Source organism: Ambystoma mexicanum, chromosome 3p (assembly GCF_040938575.1).
Source record: "Ambystoma mexicanum isolate Mex_15411 chromosome 3p, UKY_AmexF1_1, whole genome shotgun sequence".
NCBI lineage: Eukaryota > Metazoa > Chordata > Amphibia > Caudata > Ambystomatidae > Ambystoma > Ambystoma mexicanum.
In genome coordinates, this window is record NC_090925.1 from 835,227,901 (window position 1) to 835,249,499 (window position 21,599).

Below are 21,599 nucleotides of genomic sequence, written 5' to 3' on the forward strand. Positions count from 1 at the left end.
TCACCTGACTCCTCCGATGTACGTACACAAGGATCGGTCTCAAACTTGCCTGGCTTCTCCTTAGTCCTTGGAACCCTGCTTTTCTGTGTTCTGTAAAAGAAAGAAATACCAGTCAGAAGGGTTGAAGGAACAGCCGATAGCAAGTCCAGTAAGAAAGCTCCTGTTTCCGGACGCGGAAACACAGTGCGAGAAGCACCCTTGCGGCCGGAGTCCCAGGTTGAAGTAAGGTAAGTGGAAGTTTAGAGCAAAGAAAGAAATAGCGAAGCGGAAGGGTACCGCAACAGATGTAACAGCTGCACTCGTGGACGCAACTGTAGCGAATACGGAGATAATAGAAAGGTAAGGAATAGGGATAAAGGGAAGGAACCAGGGGAAATGAGGACTAGGAGGTATACACAGGAAGGCGATAATCCAAAGTCGGAGCGTTGAGAGAGAGTGAAATAACAGATACAACGCGCCGAAAAAGTGGGCGGAGCCGGATTATATAAGCTCAGCGTCATGATGGGCGTCATGTTGGGTGAGGACTAGACCGATCACCGGCGGAACCGCCAGCGATACCAATGTTTCCAATCTTGGGTCCTGACACTGATAGTGAGAAATACTCCATGTCTCTTCTTAGATGACAAAGAATATGTTACCAATTTTAGTTATTTTGCAACAAAATGCAGCCGGGACCTAATGGTCCTAACAATCACCACGGCACAGAGATCATCAGATGCAGAAAGAACTAGAGATAGAGGAAAACAAATTCAAATCTAACACGACCATTACTGATGCCCAAAAACAATTGTTGGATCTAAACAAATCATTCAAGGACTTTAAAACAACCACACTATCCAGAAAAACTAAAAAAAAACTGCAAAAGGATATTAAAGACTTTCAATTAGACATTGTATACCTGTACATTGCTGACAATTACTTAGCGAACCTGAATCAAGGAGGGCATTCGGGTCCCCAGTCTACCAGACACAATCGTCGCAGAGGGGTGACCTTCTCTGGATCTAGTAGCGATCCTCCTCGGACGATCAATCAAAAAGACGAACAGGTCCTCCACAATCCAATTTTCCATATGCACCACCACCGTTTTTCCTTTTTTAGGGGGTGGTGGTTTTGGCAACCCCCCTTGGGGGTATCCCCAATGGGGACCAGCACAAAGAGGAGGAAGGCAGGGCTACAGACCCAGAAGAGGCAGACAGAGATAGCTGGCTCTAATATGAACAACCACTTGACACCCATATTTAATCTAGGGGACATTGATTTAACAGAGGGCCAAACATCTGTACTCATGAAGGGATTATCATTCGTACCCACGGTAGACACTGATTGGTATGACTCTGAAATGGAGATCCGCACATTTCTTAGGAAAGTGAGACTTCACACTTTCTTTAAAGAACATTCTATGGTCTCAGAAAATCTAGAAACAGATACAGGTTTTCATAGACCATCGACTTTCACTCCATCGGATAGTCAGATACCTAATGAACTTCTGACGTTCGAGAAATGCATCCTACAGGACTTCTCTAAATTTAAAAACAACAACAATAAAAATAAAACAGGGGTCTATCACAACTTAACCAAGGATAAAAAACGAGCACTCACCGACCTACAAAACAACAAGAGTATCGTCATAAAATCGGCAGACAAAGAAGGGGGAATTGTGAACATGACCACCACTCAATACAAAGACATGGTGCTGGCCATTTTAAACGACCGGGAATGTTACTCTATTCTCTGGAAGGACCCCACAAAAGACCTCATTCTGGAAATATCACAAGTGGTTAACTTTGCACTAGAGAGAGACTGGCTATCTTCCAAAGAAGCTGATTTCCTCACCACTCCAGGGGGCAGAACTCCATGTTTTTATGCCTTACCGAAAATACATAAGGATCCAATCAACCCACCAGGCAGACCGATCGTCTCAGGATGTGGGTCGGTCTTGGAACCTTTGTGTAAATTCATGGACAGTTTTTTACAGCCACCCAATATGCAAACAAGTACATACCTGAGAGACATTACCCACACCATCACAATTTTTGAGGAGTTATCTTTCGACCCAGCTACCCAGATTCTTGTCACAATGGATATAAAGTCTCTCTACTCAAATATTTCGCAAGAAGCAGCAATAGAATGCACTCGAGAGTGGCTCACCAAAAACCCTTTACAAGATCGGGTTCCCACAAACTTTATCATAGAACTCATGACGATAGCCCTCCAAAAGAATGTTTTCACTTTTGACAAACAAATGTACCTCCAAACCAAGGGAACTGCCATGGGGGCAGCATTTGCCCCGAGTTTGGCCATCCTATTTATGGCCAAATATGAGGAAGAATATGTGTTTTCACCACTCAATCATTGGAGGCAACAAATACATCATTGGGACAGGTACATAGGTGATGTCATCTTCATCTGGACAGGTCAATTGAGTCATCTTCTACTCTTTTGGGAATGGTTGAATTCCTGTAATTCTGACATACAGTTTACCATTGAGCATAGCAAATTCAAGGTCCCCTTTTTGGTCCTGACTATCCAACATTTCAATGGTAAACTACTTTGCGATCTCCATCGAAAATCGATGGATAGAAACACTTTGCTACACCATACCAGTAACCACCCGATGCATATGAAACAGAATCTGCCCTATGGACAGTACCTGTGGATACAGAGAAACTGCACCCTAAAACAGGACTTTCTCACACATTCCAAATGTTATCAGAGAGATTACAGGAAAGAGGTTATCCAAAGAAACTGCTGGATCATTCAGCCAGAAGAGCCCTCAATACGAACAGAGAACTACTCTTGCAGCCAAAAAATACACGGACGGATCCGGAGGATGACCGCCTCATTTGCGTGGTTACGCATGGCAGAGACACAGCGAAAATCAAAAGGATTATACAAAAATATTGGCACATTGCCAAACTGAATTTACCAGAGGACCTACCGCCACGATTCGCATATAAGAGGGCTAAAAACCTGAAAGACCATTTAGTACATTCCCTTTTTCAAGCAGAATCTTCCCAAACCGGACAAAGAACACTACGCCCAATACAAGGGCACCACCCCTGTGGTAATTGTGTGGCATGTCAATTTACGAGGAAAATTAAAACCTTTAAGATTGGCCAGAGGGAATGGACACTGAAAGACTTCACCAATTGCAAGAGTTCCAATGTCATCTATTGTATTGAATGCTCTTGCGGCTTGAGATATACGTAGGACAGACAATGAGATTGGTACATCTAAGGATTTCCGACACAGATCCAAAATCCGTTGCAAAACTTTGACAGCACCTTTGGTGGCACACTTTATGGAGGCTAAACACTCCCCTAATGACATTATGTGGTGGGTATTAGAGAAAGTAAAGGGTGGAGCTGATTTAACACACAGCTTGTTACACAAGGAATCCAGATGAATTCACCGATTAGACTCGTACCACCAGGGATTGAATGAAATCTTTCAACCAGTGGTACATTGAGTCGTGACTGCACACAATACGGGAGCAACTTTTTTACATACCGATCCCAATAGGTTGCAGGTCCACCTGAAATACATAGTGGACAGCACCACCACATTAGGGCTATATCTCCCTGTGATATCTCATGTGTGAACACACAATATGCTTCAAGTCTGGACTCCAACAGCATTTGGTCTCCAGCGGTGATTGGGAACGTGAAGGGCTATATTTCACTGTGAGATCTCATGTGTGAACATATAACATGCTTTAAGTCTGGACTCCAACAGCATTTGGTCTCCAGCGGCGATTAGGAATGTGAAGGGCTCACACCAAACATTGGGCGCCACCCCTTTTCTACTCCCCCACCACACGCCATATCTACAATATGTGAATTTAGGCTGAACCTTCCAGCTTTTCGTTCTGTATTTGCCTGTGACACTACAAAACCTCGCAGCAGGCTGCAGACTTCTCACCGGCAACACATGATTGATTTCCACACTCCTGCAGCGGAGTGACACGGCAACGCCAGGAATGCCGTGCTCTGTGTCGCATTTCCTCTGATTGTACCCAATACAGATCCACAGCCAGGATCTAGGACTATCACAATACAGGGTAGCAGCCCCGTTGCCTAGACTACAACCCACAACGATACACATAGTCAGACCCGGGACGTGACTTCCAGGGTCACGTGCACCAATCCTGCTGCAGAGCCTACATCTGCAACTTCCCTGACAATCAGTATGCCTCCCAACTCACAGAGACGCGGTTCGTGCAGCAGACAGACACAGCAGCGCTGGACTGGACCCCCGCGGTACCGACAAGGGCTATGCAGGTAAGCTTAGTGTTTAGTCACAAGCCCTATAAACACCCCCTACATTTGCGACGCCCATAGTATTTTGCTCTACTATGAGCAAGCCTCCATGGATTTTTCCCGCATGGATTCAGGCAACCATAATCACGGGCTATGACCCATCATCACCCAGCCGCTGACACCCGCTTCTCTTGAGCAGTGCAATACCAGCATCCCACTAAAGCAAGCCTTTAAGGATTTTTTTGTATGGCTCAATGCCATTAATATTACAGGCTATGGCCCATCATCACTCAGCCCCACACAAATGCTTCTTCTGTTTAATGTTACACAAGCGTCTCACAATGCACAGAACAAACTAACATTACACAGAAGGTAATGACAGTTTTTATTATTCTTTATTTTTAAATTTATGTTTATTTATTACAGGCCCACAGACCATAGGGGATATCATGGGACCCACCACATCTACTTTGGAGATCCCATCTCACAGGTAGATATGCTATTGGACAACTATTTTTGTTCATCACCAGTGACTTCACCATTAGATGTCAGAGTGAACACATGGTCCTGTATTGTGTCTTTTCAGTTATATCTGAGCGCCACAGAAAACATTAAGGCTGGATACCACCTCTGCACTCTTGGTATGCCCAAATAGTTTGTTCTGGACTATTCCACGGAAAGAGAATTCGGTAGCCATACCGACGTAATTAATTAGGGCCCTTTTACTTTTAAAGATGGTGTCATAATCTGCATGACCACGTGTTATATACCAACTGTTCTCACTAATGGGAGGTTTCCACCATTTTGTTTTATACCAACAGGGAACCCCACCTAACACCATTAGTGAAGGGCGCCATTCAAAGATGCACTTTAACTGTTGCAATAAAGGTACATAGAAGCAACCACACGGGAAGTCTAGGGATGGTCTAGAACTCCAGACCTGACACGACCCAAGACTTGGGATTACAGCATCGGCAGGTAAATTTATGGCCGATGTATCTGAGACTTCATTTAGATTGTAGAGGGTCTGCTACAATCTGACCAGTATTGAGATGGGGAATTACAATTGCTGTTCTCTTTTTTTGCATATCCACACAGGGTCTTCAAACGAGACGCCCTGATGAAGGAGGACTAACAAAACGTCCAATAACCGCAGAAACGTGAAGAGCTTGGTTGGAGACCAAGCCCCACATAGGCTAAGAATTCTTTAACCTTAAAGACTCAGTTACCAAGGCTACATTGAAGCCCCAGGACATTTTTTTGAACCCTTACAAATTCCTGCTTCCTCACCAAATAGAGCAACCGGCAGGGAAAGTCACAGGGATTTTTCCAGGGCACCTGCAATAGGGTTCATCTTTCCTATTTTAAATTCACTTTCAATGTCACTTTCTGTAATTCTAATTTTTCTAATTGTGCACATGTGGCCCAAATTCTGCAGATCCCTGTAGGCAGAATTTCCCACACCAAGCAGAGTCAAGTAACCGATTGCACTGCAGGTCAAAGCAACACAGTTTACATTGCTTTCAGCAGCAGTTATTTCACTACTGAACCCTGAGACCTGGGGTCCTTTAAGACGAGGTAGCAATGCATGGGGATGCAGAACTTACTCATACATCAATAATCAAACCGACTGTTTTATTTGCAATTATCTAAAACAGGGAGTACAACGGACATCAACAGACGTCAGACAAGCAATCTCAACAAATTTTTAAAAAAAGCATTCTTATATAGTAAAAATTCTTCATCATTGATGTAACACTATGTGGCAAACTACAAAAATCTACTTGGGGATGTGATGGGCTTACAGGGAACATCTAGGTATACGTTCCATACTGACGGGAGTTGTGATTGGGTCTCTAACATCAGGTGGACAACAAAGCCCTCCTCTGGTGCAAGTCATCTTTATAGTCACAAAATACATGACCATTCATTGGTTACACAAACTATAGGGCTTTTTGTTACGTGGCCCTCTTCAAATGGTTGGCACACTTGTACCCTTCTGGAATATTCCACTTGCTAGCAGCACGTAAGCTGGTTACCCCAGGTGTGTCAGCCTGGCAATGCGTCCCCACCCAATTAGCCCACTTTCTTCACTCCTGCGGTCTGCCATTCAATTAAGGCTTTGACCTTGGCCCTGAAGAAGCTCTCTGTGCATGAAAATAAAAGGGAGTGTGGCATGGTCTTATGTTCTGGTTTCGGTGTAGCTCGACCCAAAGTCTATTTTCATCTGACCATGTGACTGGAGACCATGTTATTGAGCTCTTCGTTGCATATAATACTATTAAATGATGAACTCTTGACTCCTCCAGTGTTTTTTCATCACACCTCAAACAGAAGTTTGTTTCTTTCTCACGTTCATGTAGCTTCTTAACGGACAACCAGGCTTACGGTGGCCTCGAATTTTGGTGCTGGGCATAGCCAGACTTTCCTGAATTCTCCTTCGCCATCAGCTATTTGCCAACGGCGCCACACTCAATCCCTTTCCATTCACAGGGTTCAAGTCTTGCTAAAGTGCATTGTGGAACATCCAGATTTTATACATTCCTATGTATATACATTGGCGCATCGCCACAATCTATTCACTATGTAGCCAGCCTCAGGATTACTTGTCCACTTGCGTTAAGGCATCTGTATAAGTGTAAAATGACTGCATTTTCTTCAGCGTTACTTTGCACAAGCATCCACATTTTGATCCAGAAATGTTGCTTACCTTTGACACCTCCTCTTCAGATTTTATAGAATGTCTATGTTCTTTCGTCGTTTGTGTCTTTTCCGGGAGCGTCAGTTCTGCTTTGCATGATGTCACCAGTCCTCTTTCTCAATCATTCTCACAATCCTTCCGGGACTCTGTCCAGAAGACCATCATCTCACAATCCTTCTGGGACTCTGTCCAGAAGACCATCATTTCTTTGTGAATGCATATAGGGTTTTCTCAATGGATACCTTATTTCAAGAATTCTTTGTGGTACTGGCATCCTCACTGGTACTGCACGTGTTGCAATTTCTGGCTCCCAACATATAGGCAACATGGGGGCGGAACTAGGGGTCTGCTAGGGGTATTTGGCTCCTCCTCTACACCACCCCCAGGTGATGTGCTGGCAGGTGCATGCATGATAAATGTGCGCAACTGTCGCCTAACATGCTGAGCTTTGTTTGCTGCATTTTACTATCTACATTAGGATCCTCTATGTCTCCCACGCCCACACTTTGCTTTGCCCTGTGGCCGCCCCCCACCAATCAATGTGGAGGTGATGATGAGTGTGCCTTCGAACTTTATAGCAAGTAGTACTTTGGAACTAGTAGTACTTGTGGATTTTGCAAGATACATAATGACTCATCACCAAGGCTGTGACCATCGGGAGAGCATCCTGAACCCTGGCACTCCCAGTGAATTAAGACGAGCATCAGAAGCATTCAGGATAGTATCTGTATTTTATGAGCAGATTCTGCACATGGTCATAATGGCATTTCTCCAGCATTGGATCTTTCATAGATTCACATGCTTGAATATTGCCTGTCATCAGACTGAGAATCCTCTGTAACTTAAAAATAATTATATGTTTACATTTTTCCCATAGGAAAAAGCAATAGAGATTGCCCATTAGGTCTGAAAAGGCACTCACTTGTGTAGTCCCTCCACCTCACTTTGGTCCTTTATGACCCCAACAAATGAGGTGGCAGGGCTTAAGCTCCACCCCAGGCAGCAATCTTCAGATTTTCCACTGCAGTCTTCAAGATTATGAGAATCCTCTTCAGCTCTCTGAGCTTTCATTGTTTTTTGACAGAATCTTTGACAACTTGAACCTACAATTTCCACTACTTTAAAACACACGTGTTGGTGTTCCCCACTGTGTGTTTCCTGGGCTCAGGAAAGTCACAGCTAAAGTTCTAAATCGTCGAGTGAAAGCACCTCATGAGCCATGGCAGAGCCAGTGGAAGGACCACTAAGAGGCCTTCCCTCTTTAAGGACTGCAGTAGGTGCAAAAAGAACATTGTTTATATGAGGGACCCTCATGAACAGTGCATTTACTGTTTGTACCCTCAGGATATTCAAGAATGTGAGATCTGTGTCAAACTTTAACACAACTTGAAAAAGGATACAGACTTATAAAGGATACAGAATCAGCATTCACCTTGGGAGCCCCTCTGCTCTGGGATATCTTGAACGCGATGTTAACAAGACTTTCCCCCCAAGAGCGCAGCCTGTAGAAATAAACTATAACTAACAGGCCAGGGGCTTGAGTGAAAAGGCAGGTGCAGCGACAACAGAGCTAAGGGAACAAAGCAAAAACGATGGTTCAAGATAGCAGCCAGAGTTATCAAAGTGCAGCAATCACCCGCCCACAATTACCCTCTCTTACCTGCTTAGCCAAAAGGAAGTCCCGCAACCTATGTGAGTTCAGCAAAGTGATGACAAGGTGAAGAAGGAAGGAAGTCTCAGTTGAAGGAAGTCTGTGCAATAATCCACCTAACCCGAACGGCACGAGGGCGCAACTAGAGTCCAAAAATAATCCCCAAGGAATTCAGCAAAGCGTCCCCAAAGTAAAAATATCCAATTCAAGTAGTGACCACCAAATCAGGAGAGCGTCCAATCGGTCACTTCGATGTGTAGAGCAATGTTTCTGGTGATGAGAGCAGCGTTGATGGTAGATCCAGAAAAAGAGTGTTTTGTGGGCTTGTGACACACGTGAGGTTGAAGGGTTCAGAAAGCCAGTGGAGTTAGCAGCCAGAAGAGAGAAAAGAAACTTGAAAAGAGGTTTCGTTCAGATTTTCCTAGTGTTCTGTATTGCGTTGAACTTGAGGTTAACAGATTCCAAGGCGTCACAACAATCAAAGGCAAGAGGGAAACAGTCCATTAAGAAAAGCCGTGAGTTTGTTTACCAAGGGAAAACAGCTGAGGGAAATGGCGCCAGAAATCGTAGGGACAAAACATTCAAGAGTAATCCTTAAAGCATAAACCGGGTCCAGGAAACACAGTAATCAGGAAGTCAATAAATCGGGCACTCGAAGTAATTACTTAGTTTAGGAGCACCCGTTGCAGGGATACGCCGTACTAAATACTGATATCATTTCCAGGACGCAAGGCACGTGGCGTGCGCTTCAGGTGACGGCGGGAAGAAGGAATGCTGGATAATGTAGTGCGGCGTATTCCGCGAATTGAAAGCAGTCGCCAGGGCAGCTTCCACCTGGAAATAGATGCACCCGGACGTCTGTAAGCAGGAATGCGGGGCATGACAATCTGCAAGACCTTCTCTCACAATACATTGCAAGACAGATATAAGAGGCTCCTTCTTCATCTATTAAGCAAAGGTCAGTCTTTGGATGAGGAATCTGCAAAGACAGCTGCCATTTCATCTCACAAATGTACTGAGAAGCAAGCTTCAAAAAGAAGAGCTTCTTCAGTAGAAAGGGGAGGATATCCACCACCTAAAACCAAGAACAAAGGTGATAAAGCCTCTCTTATGCCCTCTAAGAGGACTAAAAGCCAACATCCTGAGGAAAAACACCTCTTTAAAAGGTAAGGCACCTTCCCTTAAGCCCTCTTCCTCGGGGCGGTTGTCGAAGGGGCCACCTTTGACAGGTACACTGCCCACGAGCAACCGTACGTCGTTGAGACAGAGTGTGCCGTTGATGCCTAAGCCGTCCATCGAGGGCCGTTGGTCTACGGCGAATGTTAAGGTTTCCACGAGCAAGATCTCATCCTCGAAATCATCGTCGACAGCTGAAATAGTCTTCGGCGGTGACGACGAAACATCACTCGTCCACAAAGCTGCCTTCAATTAAACCATCTCCCAGTGACTTGTCATCAGAGGCCCCTGTCCACAAATATCAGTATGGAGGAATCATCGACGGTCGTCCCGTCAATGGGAAAACCCGTTGATGGAGGGAAAAAGAAAATATCCAATCTTCAGACGGATGGGGCTACGTCCACAGCAGGAAGACAGGACGAACTGCTGACAATACCTACAATAAACCTATCATCTATCAAGGAGATGGTGGAACTTCCAGATTTCATACTCCAGGAAGAGTTTTTGGATTTTGAGGAAGTGGTGGAAAGGCCCACAGATACATCAAAAGCAGAACACAGAGAACATCTCAGACCCCTTTGGCCTTGCGCTTATACAGTCAATGCAAAGGATCATGCAGGAATTTCAGAGAGGAGAAAGAGCTCAGCTCTTAGCACCATCGACCTCCAGACAGGGAAGAGCCTCACCACCAACAAGAAGAGGAGAGAGGAGACACAAGAGTATATCACCTACAAGAGTGGGTTACGGATAACCACAGCGAGGCACATCTCCTCATCATCAGCAAATGACCCTCTCGCATGCATCATCTTGGGGCAGATCACCACCATCTCAGGGCAAATTACCACCGCCCAGTAGGCCTAAAAAAAGCAAGCATTCTCCTACACTTCTTGCAACGGTCCATGACAAGCCTTTACCAAGATGTCTCTCTCTAAGGAGATCTTCACCTCCAAGGGTTCGGACACTGCAGCTCCATCCACAATATCAGGGTTGGATTGGCAGGAGGACCCTTATGAGCGAGACCCGGCATATGATCCGTACAAGGACTTCTCAGATCCTGAAGCACAAGAGGATGAGCCTGAGGAAGGAGAGCGAGCTAGGGACGCAGCAGACCAACATAATGAATGGGACGACTATATAATAGAAAAGCAACAAAGATGGCAGTCGCCAGAGGGTATCTCACCACATGATGATCTCATATCGTTCCCCGCGATAATGCCAAAAGCAGCAGACTTATTCAACCTCTGGCTGAGGATGTGCAGAATGAGGAAACATAAGCCAGCGGAATTCCAAAAAGAAGCAAAAGCTATAGAAGCTGATGGAGAGGCTACATCGGCTGTAGACATGGCCGAATCGTGATTCAGACAAAGTGCCCATGGTACGGTCCTAAGGAGACAAGCCTGGATGAAGGCAACAAATTTAAGACCTGAGGTCCAGGCCCAAATTCTTGACATGCCCTTTAATGGGCAGGATCTCTTTGTCAAAAAGATAGATGGCCACCTTAAGGGCATCACATCGGATACAGACACAGCTAGAGCAATACACTTGCTTAAAGACAAAGACAAGGATTGCCGTCCCTTTTGGGGCGTGAGATACAGAGGTTACATCAGGTCATTCAACACCCAAAGGTCATCCTCCACGTCGTCTCAGGCATGTAACAGGTACCAACAGTCATTGACCACATACTCCACATAAAGACGTAGCCATGGGTCGGCTAATCGAAGCCCCAATCTAAGCAGAACTGACTGGGTGTCCTCGCACCCCCCCATATTGCACCCTTGTGGGAGGGCGACTAAGTCAACACTTACATAATTGTCTGAAGATAACATCCAAAAAGTGGGTGTTACAAGTGGGATTTCCATACCTCTTACAGACTCTTTGTGACTGTCTCAGGTTGCACTATAGGACAATACATATAAAAGCAAGGCCGTTCACGCTGGCTGGCGAATTGCATCAGCCACTGCCACCAATCCAGAGGTGACCCACTCCCTAGCCCACCTTCAGCACGCTCCACCAGAGGGAAGGCGGCGATGGCAGCGTTTCAAGTGGGAGTGACGATAAAGGACATATGTAGAGCGGCCACCTGGAGCACGCTACATGCGGTTGCCAAGCATTACTGCTTAGCAGAAGACATCAGAAGGGAGTCAGTGGTCATACAGGCAGTCCTCTGCCACCTGTTTTCGTAAGGTAGGGGCAGACTATGTTCTACCCTCAGTTCCTTCCATGATTATCTGCATGCGTAAGAGTTCACGTGCTGTGCTTTATGCTGAGGTTAAACCTCAACTGTAGTTTACAAGTGCATGGCATGCTTCACTGCTTGGTATTGTATTCTAGCATGTGAATCTATGAAAGATCCAGTGCTGGAGAAGTCTTTGTTACTTCCCATGGGAGGCTGCTCCAAAGCCAGTCATTCATCGTATTACAGTCACTACCGCTCAAAATCTATAAATCTAAAGATGGCTGCCTGTGGTGGAGAGTATGCCCTGCCACCTGATTGGTTAGGATCATAAAGGACCAAAGTGAAGTCAGGCATAATGGGCATAATGGGCAATCTCTAAAATGTATATGTATAATTATTTTTAAATTACAGAGGATTCTCAGTCTGATGACGGTGAATATTCAAGCATGTGAAACTATAAAAGATGCCATTCCTGGAGAAATACTGTAACAGCTAAGTAACAAAGACTTCCTGCAACCATTGCTCAAGGTGCATGGGCGCTAATGGTCCATCTGCCCCCTTATACTGTCCGCCTATGGTTGGCAATGTGGTCATGCAATTTCATAGTGGGGAATGTGCGTGCGTTATGTGATGCGTCCACTTCATCATGCCACATTGATGCATAATGTCCTTGTGTAGGTTATTAACATTTGGCACAATCCCTTTCCTCCAGCATGACATCAGTGTGTGCTTGGTTGAGTGCTTCCATTCCAATGGCTGGTAAACATCGGCGGACAGATAGCAGAAAATCCATCGAAGGACCACGGATACTCTGCAAATCTTCCACGAGGTTGAGGCAGCCAATTTTGAGTATGCTTTCCACCGAATTGACATTGGTCTCACTCCCCCATGATCGAAAATGGACTCTGGCTTCCTCTGAATTGTTGTTGGGGCACAATGTGTCCTGTGGTTATGGTCATTGCTGTGTGTACCTCTTATGGACGATTAGTTATGTGTGACATGTGGTGTGTCCCACATGTTTTCTGGTGTGGATCACCATTGAGTCAATGTGACTGCATCCAGTTGTGATCAGGCCCACGTGCATGTTTGAGTTTTGTTGTGGGCAATGGGCCAGCTGTTGTCTGTGTGAAGTTCGGTGCTGGCTGACATTGGCAGCGTATGCTGGTTGTACGTAGAGCAATTTGTGGGACACATGTGTGAGGTGGGGTCTGACCTTCGTGAGTCCATTCAGTGGCAATCAATCGCACATGCGGTTGAATGTGTGCTTGCACTGTGCGCATATGATTTATGTGTGGAGGGCGTGCGTGGGAGCAGGTGCTTCACCATATGGACTGAGGTGATGTGTCTGTCTCCTGTGTGCATCCCATCCTTGGGCCACTTAGACTATGCTGGTCATGAATATGGGGTAGATCTCTGTTTTTGTCTGGGGCCTCCCTTTGGAACAGCCTCCCTGCCACCTTGAAACTTGAGAACAGTCTCTGGTTCCGGAAGCACCTCAAGACCTTCCTCTTCGCCTCTTCCTTTGCCCCTCTTCTACCCTGCTGACCTGTTTTTCCCTCTTGGCACCATGCACCTGGCCACCCTCTGTCCTTCTGGCCCAGGTACCTGCTCACCCTGACTCCCTCCTGCACTGCCTGTGGGCCACCCATTGCACTGGGATCTGTATCTGTACCCATACAGTCCCCCACCGTTCTTCTGCACTTATCAGATATACCCCATCTGACCAATCATGCACTTGCCACTTGCGTGCTGCACTACCACCTTTTCCTTGCCTGTATTTATTTATTTATTTCACTTATTATATATTCTTTTCTCTCCTCTGTTTTGCACTTTCCACTTCTCCCCCTTCCACGCACCCCCCCCCCCCCCTTTTCTCTTCTCCATGCCCATGCGCTCTCCTAATGTCACTGGGCCTAGTAAGATCGCTGTTTTGTTCTCCCTTGTTCCCCTCCCTTTGCCTGGTCGCGCTCTGAAACACTTGTGTACGAGCGCGATGCAAATACAAATATCATATCATATCACATCATGAATGCGTGTTGCTCAGCGTGATGTTCTCCATGGCAAGGTCCATGCATTGGTGGACGCAAAACATGATTTTTGCAGTGTCCGATGGATCTTCTCTGCCGAATGATGGTGGGCATGTGTGTACTATATTGATGTGTCATTGCCCCTTGCATGGGATGCATGGCCTCACACGGTTGCAGGGTAATCCCCAGCAAGGTAGCCTTAGAAGTGCATTGGTTACATTGCAGGGAAGTGATGATTTTTGAGATGCTGGTCATTTTCCGGGTTGACCAGCATCATGTATGGCCCAGGGTCTGTTCCCGCTATATGGTGAGCTGCTTTCCATATGTTCTGTCAACCTCAGCTCACTGTTGACCTTGCACATTGGCATGCATTAAGGGTTTATGGGTATGAGTACAGCATTAGCCTTCTGACGTTATTGTTTTAGGGAGGGAACAGGACACGTGTCTGGAACTATTCAGGGGGCCATGTCTACCGGCTGCAGCACACATGGGTGATGTTCTGTGCATGACGTAGCGGTCTGTCCGTGGAATGTGGTTGAGCAGTTCAAGGTCATTCATGACTGTATTCTTGTGTCTCTTTGACTATCGCGAGTATGTGTGATGACAGCAGTGCAGTGGGGCATCTTGTTAGACACCATATGTATGAACCTTTGTTCGCCTTGGCTACTTATTTGCACAGCCTGGGGTATGTGCTTTCGGCTGTGCCCGATCACATTTGGTTATTCCAAGGCAGTTTGGGAATGGGTTCAGTTGTCTTTGAGGATCCATGTTCTGGGAACAGTGCCTGTCAGTGACATTTGGAGGTGAAAGTGGTCCCGGGCTGGCCAGCCTTGTGTTGTCCTCCCAACCTTCACAAGTCTACCTTGTTTGGATTTGGATATTTTGCACAAGTGTCATGGCAGCTTGTGTGTGTGTGTGTGCGCGCGCATGCGGTCATGTCGTGCAGAGAGACATTGGAGGAGTTTAGGTGTGATGGTAGGTCTATGTGTGTGTTTGGTATGTGTTTGCATGTCCCCATACATGTGCACATGGGTGTCTCAGAAAGTTGCTTGTGTCCCAGCATTCCCTGGCTGGAAACTCACTTGTCATTCATTTTTCCTTTGCAGATGCATTCATGCTCATGTGAAGAAGATTTTGACCCGATACTCCCTAACTCACACTGCATTTTCAGCATGCTCCATGCACGTGACAATGGCCTGACACGTGGCTGGGGTCGATGGTCATGCACTATTTCGGCATGCATGCCCCAGCTCATTACAATGTTATGTGGCATGCCGCCAGCGTGTATGGTGTCGCACACAATGGGCCTCATTAGGGATACCGGGCACCGGTAAGGACACCGGTGCTGGTAATCCCTTACCGCCCTACTACGAGTTCCCTTAGCAGGTCCCTCCTTTAACGCCTGGTCTGACCAGGCGTTATGGACGGGACCCGTTATGGGACTTCAGAGCTAATAACGGTACCGCAATTTGCAGTACCGTTATTAGCGCCTTCCCCATTCTCATTGAGCCCTATGGGGGCTCAAATGGAAATGGGGAATGGCTTTTTCAATGGGGACTTACTGGTCCCGCAAAGGTCGGACTAGACGGGTAAGTCCCCATTGAACCAGGGCGGAGTCGGTAGCGGTATGGGAGGTAGTCATGGTGCAAATAGCGCCATGGCTACCACCATACTTGGAATGAGGCCCAATGTGTGGACTGTACAGGCACACACCCCTGAGGGCTCAAGGCATCTGAAGCGGGACTTCATGATGTCCATGGCCTGCTCAGTGATGGCCCTGGTCGTCCAGATCTTCTCTGCTGCTAATACTCCATTTGTGGCAGAGAAGGGACTTTTCACCCCGAGTTCTACTTGAATCTGACCTCAAATTGAGCCACAACAGTACCAAAGATCCACTAAATACCATGTAGTTACAGGATAGGCTGTGTAGCTAATTTGCTGTTTTGTTTTTGTTTTTCACTAATAGGATATTTTGACAGTGAACAGGAAGGCATTAATCACAGTGTAGACTCATGTTTAGTGCTGATTACAGTTGTACATAAATGTAAATATGCTTATCCATTCACCAAACTAGCCCTGAAGATGAAACATTTGTCTGAAATGCATCGGCTACTAACTCTGCCTCTTCAGCATTAAAGATGGCACCCCACACTCTATTAAAGATTGCCAACAAGACGAAATAAAGATATGATTGTGTGATTTTGTCATTCAGTCTTTTGTGAATGTAGTATTTTGAACTACAGAGGGTGGTCTTCAGATCTGGTGATAGCAGGGGTGTTGCTAGATCTGGAAAAGATCTGGGGCTATGCTAGTTTTGGGACGGTCAGGACTCGGGGCTAGCTAGTTTTTTTGGTTGTAACCCCTATGCTTCTATCCGGGGCTACAACCAAAAGACCCAGGGCTATAGCCCCCTCGGCCCTCCCCTAGCAACGCCTCTGGGTGGTTGATATCATCACAATGGCTTAGTGAACAGCACATGTTTGCATAACTTTCACTTTAATTACGCAAAAGCATTTTTTAGAGTAAGTTAAATGAAAAAAAGTGTAGTTAGTATATCGGCCGTGCATAACATCAATGCCTTTCAGAATGTTGTGATTGAGGACCTAATGAATATGAGAAAAAGAGGTAGATTCCAATATGAAGACAATTGCCCTCATTATGAGTAGTGCGGAATGGGTTTAACGGCACCGGTAATGGTACCGGCGCAGTTACACCCACTCTGCACTATTACGAGGTTCCCTCGCGGGACCCGCTGTGGACGTCTGGTTTTTCCAGACGTCCATAGCGGGTTCCTCGAGGGAACCAGGGAGCTAACACCGGGCCTGTAATTGACGGGCCCATTGTTAGCTCCCTCCCCATTCCCATTGAGCCCTATGGGGGCTCGAATGGGAATGGGGAAGATCCGGGGCCGTGTTCCCTGAAGGAGGAATTACCGGGCCCTCCGAACTCGGAATGACCCAGTAATTCCCCATTCAGGGAACCCGGACCCGATTTATATAATGCTAATAGCGCCATGGCTACCTCCAAAGTCGTAATGAGGCCCAAAAGGTCAAAAAAACATAAAAAGTCAGAACTAAGTCAGCTACCTAATTGCATCATTAAACCTTCATATAAAGGCTGTAATATCGTGGTAATGAACAAAAAAGATTACATAAAGGAGGCCTACAAACAACTACATGATACAAAATGTTATGAAAAATTGACCAGCAATCCCATCAAAGAATTTGAAGGCAAAGTGCAGACCTTTCTTCACGAATGGGAACCGTCAGGTATCCGGGGCGGGGATAAGGTTACATTTCTATACATCAGGCATTCGATCATACTGACCATATACTTCCGCCCTAAGGTCCATAAGAAGCCGGCTAGACCACCAGGAAGACCTATTGTGACACTGAATGATGGGGTGCTTTATTTCGTCCTCATAAAGGCAATTGGTCCCCAAGGGTGAACCTGACCAGCACCGGGATTAGATGCAGGCAGGGGATGAAGCTGTCTGCTGTTATTTGCCTTTCTTTATTATGTACCATGAACGTTTAGCCAGTCTGTATGTATCCAAATGTCCGACTATCACTGCGTACATACGGTTAGAGAATTAGAGAACAGGCGTACATTGAGAGTTTCATTTGGTGTGTTCTGCATTTTCTCTTTCTTTTACTTCCTGTCTTACTTTAATTGTTTATTGTCCTCAACTGGGACAGTTGGGGACTCTACACAGTTGCACTCTAATGGTCATCCTTCCGTCTGCTGAGAGATATGACAATCCTTGTAGCTGTGAAGACACAGTCCAGCACGAAACATGATGCATAGATTACCCAGTAATGAGTATATTGAACACATAATTAGTCATATTGCTGCATTTTAAGATTATGGACAGTGTACACTAGGTGTCACTAAATCATATTGGGCTCTCTTTGAGGTTAGATTGTCTAACTGTTTTAAAACACGGGATGTACAATTAGCGGCACTAGCCGACTTGAATGAACTATTAGCAGGATGGTCCACAACAGGTGAGTATCTGAATGCCTTGACACCACCATGCATTGGAGTATTGGAGTCAGTGCACTAGACACTTGACTCTTTGAAACTATAATGCAAATAATCTTCCTCCAACATGGTAGATGGTTTCAAAGGCATACTTGATATGGAAATTAGATCTATTGGCCATGGGTACTATGGCACATGCTAACGGATCAAGGCACGTGATATTTCAACAGGTAGTACACACCTGCGTCTGGCTATTCCAAAGTGAGATCCATAATTATCAAAGCAATGCCCAAATATAGATAGACCATGTCACGTATGTGGCAACATGACTAGTTGTGAGAATGCACTTTGCACTTAAAACAAGTTTGATGCTTGGAATCACCTGCCATCTTATTAATAGGGATGTATATGAATTACTAACGTTAATGCAATGTGTAATTCCACTCAAATATAAAGGTTTGAAAATCTCAGTTCTAAATGCAATGTGCACTTTAAGCCCATCAGATGTTTTGGATTGTGACAATCGATATGAACTCATATTAGAAGGTGTCCAGCGATATGTCGTCGTTGCTGCAGAGTTACATGTTATTGTAACAACAATGTAATTATAAATGAAATTGTTAACTAAGCGGTATAGGATCTAAAAAGATCCCTTTTCTGTGTTTGTCCTTGGCCAATTCTGTTCATTTGTTAACCATATGCAACATGGCGGATATGCATTGACTCAGTGTACATGCCCTTTTCACTTTCAATTGATTTACTTTTTTTAAGGGTGTAACGCACATGGGAGGAAACAATGTGATCGAGCCACGAGTCGGTGGCGAAATGCGTCAACTGCCATATCTCTGCTGGCACATACTGCACTGGGAGGATGATTTCTTCTTTTTTTACGAAATTAAGAAATTTGAATAAAGCCTAAACTTATTTTTAAATTTACGGACTTCTGGTGTGTAGTGCGAGGACCTGTTAATCTGGAGAGCCACACTGCTGCTTTTCCATCCTCCCCCCACTGTGGGCTTACACTGTGTAATTGGAGGGAGAGTTGGTTACTGGCTACCTGCATTCACTACAGTAACCAGAACCCCCTGAGGCCATACTTGGTACTAAGCAGCAATACCTGTATAGACTGCCTCCCTGAAGATTGCAAGAGGCATGAAAGCGCGCTTGGAGGAGAACACCACTATTACTGTGGAAGGTACACTAAGGTGGGAACCAGAGGGCACTCCCTGAAACCCCTGCAGTGTGATAAAATATTTGGGAGCTCTGGATTCCAGAGGGGCAGCACTGGGGTGAATATGCCCCCCTCTGGAGAGCCACACTGACGGTTTTCCACTCTCCGCTCACTGTGGGTTTACACTGTGTAATTGGAGGGAGAGTTGGTTCCTGGCTACCCTCATTCACTAAAGTAACCAGAATCCCCTGAGGCCATACTTGGTACTAAGCATCAACACCTGTATAGACTGCCTCCCTGAAGATTGCAAGAGGCATGAAAGCACGCTTGGAGGAGAACATCACCTTTACTGTGGAAGGTACATTAAGCTATGAACCAGATTGCGTTCCATGAAACCCCCGCCCTGCCCCCCGCTCCCAGTGCGAGAAAATATTTGGGAGCTCTGGATTCCAGAGGGGTTTCAGAGGGGCAGCACCGGGTGACATATGCCACACTCTGGAGAGCCACACTGCTGGTTTTCCACCCTCTGTCCACTGTGGGCTTTACACTGTGTAATTGGCGGGAGAGTTGGTTCCTGGCTACCTGCATTCACTAAAGTAACCAGAATCCCCTGAGGCCACTTTTGGTACTAACCAGCAACACCTGTATAGGATGCCTCCCTGAAGATTGTAAGAGGCATGAAAGCGCGCTTGGAGGAGAACACCACCTGGACTGTGGAGGTTACATTAAGCTGGGAACCAGAGTGCGCTCCCTGAACCCGCCCAGTGAGAGCATATATATATATATTTTTATATCTATATAAATATATAAATGCCTTTCGTGCTAGCGCAACACATAGTTAAGGTTTAGATGGGGTCTCTATAGAGTTTCAGTAAATTACTTTTCTCAATAACGTTTGAATGCTTGCATGGAAAAATTCGATAATATTCCAGAGCCATATTTCGAGGCAGCCACCTGTGCAAGCAAAATTTCAGATTTGTACATTAACAGCTTCATAGTTTAATAAATAGGTATTTTGGTCACGATTTGAACAGCTTCTACCATGGAATTTTCCCGTAAGAAAAAAAAGAATAATAATTTGGCCCAAATATCTCAAAATTGGCTGCTTTGATGTTCTTTAATGTTTGCAGGCACCTAGATATTATCTGAAATTAGTGCACTGAAAACAGAATTGAAAATCAACTTTGCCAATTTTGAGATATTAACGTTTAAAATGTATCTGTATATGAAGCATGCGCAGAATGAATGCACATATTACAATTAACATCTAAAAACTCACATGAAAGGCAAGTGACAGCTGACTTTGATGTTAGTTTTAAAGTGATGGAACATATGTACTCTTTCGGAAGCAAATAATGCATGAGCAGAATGAAGGCACATTTTATTTTAAAACCCTACTCGTCTATTTCGATATTAAAATTATGTATATGTATATGAATAACAATCTCCTATGACATATGCAGTTAATACACTCATGGTTACTATACATAACATGTAGATGTATGTCAAGTGCTCTCACATGCAGCTAGGACACTAGCACCTACAACACGTGCTCCTATGACACATGCTTCTATGGCACACGTTCCTACCACACACATTCTTACGATACACGACTAATGACATACTCCTACGACAGGTGCTCCTATGACACTCACTGCTATAAAATACGCTCCTACAGCACACATTCTTGTAATGCATGTTCCGATGACAAGCACACCTACTACACACATGCCTACTACACATAACATGCTCCTGCAACATGTGCTCCTATGACATGTGCTCCTATAACACACATTGTTGCAACACCTACTCCTACCACAAAGGCACCGACAACATGCATTGCAATTACAGTTGCTGCATTACAAAATTAAGATCTCCTGAAAACTCACATCAAAGGTAAGTGACAGCTGACTTTCATGTTAGTTTCAAAGTGATGGAATAATTCTACAATTTCATATGAAAAAGGAACACTTGTCATACAAGATGTACACTTTTAATATAGAAATATACACTTTTCACATGGATATGTACACTTAGGGAGGTATACAATCCATGAGCAGAATAGAGGTACATTTTATATTAAATCTCTACACGTACAATTATGATGTTAACATTGTGTATAACAGGGGTGTTCAACCTTTGTCTCTCCATTTGTTTCTGACTACAATTCACATGATATCTGGCTATTGACTCTGCTGGTTAGGGATGACGATAGTTGTATTACAAAACATCTGAAGAGCCAAAGGCTTCACACCCCGGATATGAACACTAATAACGCGCTTCTATGAAACACATACCCAATTCACACGTGCTTACTGCACATAACATAGAGATGTACGACAAGTGCTCTCACATGCACTTAGGACACATACACCTACTACACATGCTCTTTTACGACACACACTTTCCACACATGTTTATGACACAGGCATGACTCACACTCCTACGACATCA

The 21,599-nt window shown here is 45.1% G+C and overlaps 1 long non-coding RNA gene across 1 annotated transcript in view; it reads left to right on the top strand.

Moving 5' to 3' along the window:
• LOC138580962 (uncharacterized) overlaps window positions 1–18,906 on the top strand; it is a 231,448-nt gene extending 212,542 nt beyond the window's left edge. The window contains exon 3 of the long non-coding RNA XR_011304381.1: window positions 18,746–18,906. This is a non-coding gene — a long non-coding RNA (uncharacterized lncRNA). The remainder of the gene's footprint in view (window positions 1–18,745) is intronic.
• The last annotated feature ends 2,693 nt before the right edge of the window (window positions 18,907–21,599 follow it).